This window comes from Chiloscyllium plagiosum, unplaced genomic scaffold, assembly GCF_004010195.1.
Source record: "Chiloscyllium plagiosum isolate BGI_BamShark_2017 unplaced genomic scaffold, ASM401019v2 scaf_10526, whole genome shotgun sequence".
Lineage (NCBI taxonomy): Eukaryota > Metazoa > Chordata > Chondrichthyes > Orectolobiformes > Hemiscylliidae > Chiloscyllium > Chiloscyllium plagiosum.
Window position 1 is genome coordinate 11,226 of NW_025213214.1, and position 3,340 is coordinate 14,565.

Genomic DNA, 3,340 nt, shown 5'->3' on the forward strand with positions numbered 1-3,340 from the left:
CCATCCTAAATCAGATGCTGTGCTGTCTTCAGGGATGTGGAGTTTGATTTTAAACTCACATTGTCTTCACTGGCAAGATGGAGGCTGCGGGGGTGACCTGATGGAACTTTACAAAGTTATGGGAGGCATAAATCGTGTGGATAGCGGAGGCATCGGACAGGTCAACTACAAGAGGGTGTTGGTTCAAGGTGTGAGGAGGCAGGTTTAGGGAAGAAGTGAAGGGAAATCTTTTCACTCAGAGGGAGATGGGTGTCAATGGAGGTGGTGAATGCAAGCCTGTTAGCAACGATTAAGGCACATGGACACATGAACATGGGCAATGAGGAATGGATCTAAATAATGGTTAGGAATGGGCGCAGATTGGTAGGTCAGTTCCTAAGTTGTATTGTATTGTATCAGTAAACAATTACACCCAAGATCTTTCTGTTCGTGTGAGCTACCCAGTGTCCTGCTGTTCATTAAATGCTCCCTCACCTTGTTTCCTCTTTCGATATCAGAGTATATACAATTATGAGGAGCGTGGATAGGCTGGATAGTCAGAGTCCCTTTCACCGGAGTGGAACTGTCAAATACTAGAGGGCATTGGTTTAAAGAGAGGGTCAGGACATGTGTGAGGCAAAGCTTTTGTCCAGAGTTTCAGTTCACACACACACACACACACACACACACATATCTATCAAACACTCTCTCTCTCATACACACATTTTCCAACCTGTTGCTTTGTTAGACAATGGGGGCAGTGTGAGGCAAAGCTTTTGTCCAGAGTTTCAGTTCACACACACACATATCTATCAAACACTCTCTCTGTCATACACACATTTTCCAACCTGTTGCTTTGTTAGACAATGGGGGCACAAATATTCTCAAACAATTAATCCACACTCCCCCTCTCCTCCACTGTGGTCCTAAACAATTCCGCCTGGTCCATCAAATGAGGTTGAATAATTTCCCAGCAGTTGTTTGGGTTGGCTCCCATGCAGTGGGGTTAGTGGGGTCAGTGGGGGTGCGGGTTATTGGTGGTGAGGTGAAGCACTGAAGGAGATCGAGGTAGAACATTGTCAAAAGGATCATGCTGGAAAAGCACAGCAGGTCAGGCGGCATCCGAGGAGCAGAAGAATCAACATTTTGAGCATAAGCCCTTCATCAGGAATGTGGGAGGGGGGTGGCCCATGGGGGCTGAAAGATAAATGGGAGGGGGAATGGGGTTGGGGAGGAATGCAGCTAGGAATGATAGGTAGATGGAGTGGAAGGTAATGGTGATAGTTTGGAGCAGAGTGTGGAGCAGACAGGACAGTTCAAGAGGGTGGTGCCGAGTTGGAGGGTTCAATCTGAGATAAGCTGGGGGGAGGAGAATTTCAGAAACTGCTGAAATTGACATTGATTCTGTGTGGTAAGAGGATCCAAAGGAGGAAGATGAGGCGTTCTTCCTCCAGTCACTGGTTGGCTCGGATTTGGTGGTGAAGAAAGCCCAGGACTTGCATGTCCTTATTTGGAGATGTCGTTGTTGGACTGGGATGGACAAAGTTAAAAGTCACACAACACTAGGCTATACTCCAACAGGTTTAATTGGAAGCTCTAGCTTTCGGAACGCCACTCCCTCATCAGGTGATTGCACAACCGTTGGACTATAACCTGATGTTGTGTGATTTTTAACTTTGCATGTCCTTGGCGGAGTGGCAGGGGTAGTTGAAGTGGTTGGCCACAGGTCGGTATGGTTGTTTAGAGTGTGTATCCTGTCCATGTTCTCTGGAAAATTCCACAAGTTGGCATCCTGTCTCCCCAATATCGAGGAGACCACATCGAGAGCAATGGACAAGATTGGGATACAGACAGACTCTAACCTCACACCTTCATTGGATTGTCTGAGCTGTGAATTCGTTTTTTGTATATAAAACCTTGTTATCTCGAGAATGAGACTTCAAAGAAGTTCTGGGATTTACGTATAAATCAACCTAAATCTGTAACCCATTCTGAACGATGAAGGACTGAACAGCAAGCTAGGTTTGTTCAATATATCAGTTCAGTTGCATGACAGTGTGATCTTTTGCTATAAATTCTGTGTCTTATGATCCTGCTCCACAGCTACCTGATGAAGGAGCAGCATTCAAAAGCTATTGCTTCCAAATAAACCTGTTGGACTATACCCTGGTGTTGTGAGATTTTTAACCCTACCTTGTGAAGGCACAGCTACAAACGCACTGCACTGGCAAACCACAAATACACACACTTTGCTGAGCACACACACAAACACACTCTCATGCACACACTCAAGGAGACATTCTCATGCCTGCACACACACATATATAAGTCTATGGGGTGAATTTGAATTTGTAGAATTATATTTGCAGACATATTCTATTTTGCTCAGACAGCACACAATCCTCAGGGAGTCAATGCGGGCATTCAATCCATGTGATATTTTAACATTTCCACTTTGGAAATGGAACCAGACTGACTCAAAATTGGTATACAGACAGATTCTAACCTCACCCCTTCAATGCATTGTTTGAGCTGAGAATTCACCTTTTTTATATAAAACCTTGTTATCTCAAAAAAGAGACTTCAAAGAAGTTGTGGAATTTGCATATTAATGAACCGAAACCTGCAACCCACTCTGAATGATGAAAGACTTAGCAGCAATCCAGGTTTGTTCAATATATCATTTCAGTTGCACGACACTGTGGTCTTTTGTTATAAGTTTTAGAGTCAGAGTAACAGAAATGTACAACACGGAAACAGACCCTTCGGTCCAACTCATCCATGCCGACCAGATATCCCAACCCAATCGAGTCTTACCTGCCAGCATCCGGCCCATATCCCTCCAAACCCTTCCTATTCATATACCCATCCAGATGCCTTTTAAATGTTGTAACGGTACTACCCTCCAACATTACTCTGGCAGCTCATTACATATACATACCACCCTCTGCATGAAAGCATTGCCTCTTAGGTCCCTTTTATAACTTTGCCCTCTCATCCTAAACCTATGCCCTATAGTTCTGGACTCCCCCAACCCAGGGGAAAGACTTTCTCTATTTATCCTGTCCATGCCCCTCATGATTTTATAAACCTCTATAAGGTCACTCCTCAGCCTCTGATGCTCCAGAGAAAACAGCCCCAGCCTATTCAACCTCACCCTATAGCCCAAATCCTCCAATCCTGGCAACATCCTTGTGAATCTTTTCTGAACCCTTTCAATTTTCACATCTTTCTGAAAGGAAGGAGTCCAGAATTGCGCACAATATTCCAAAAGCGACCTCACCAAAGTCCTGTACAGCCGCAACATGATCTCCCAAATCTTGTACTCAATACTCTGACCAATAAAGGAAAACATACCAAA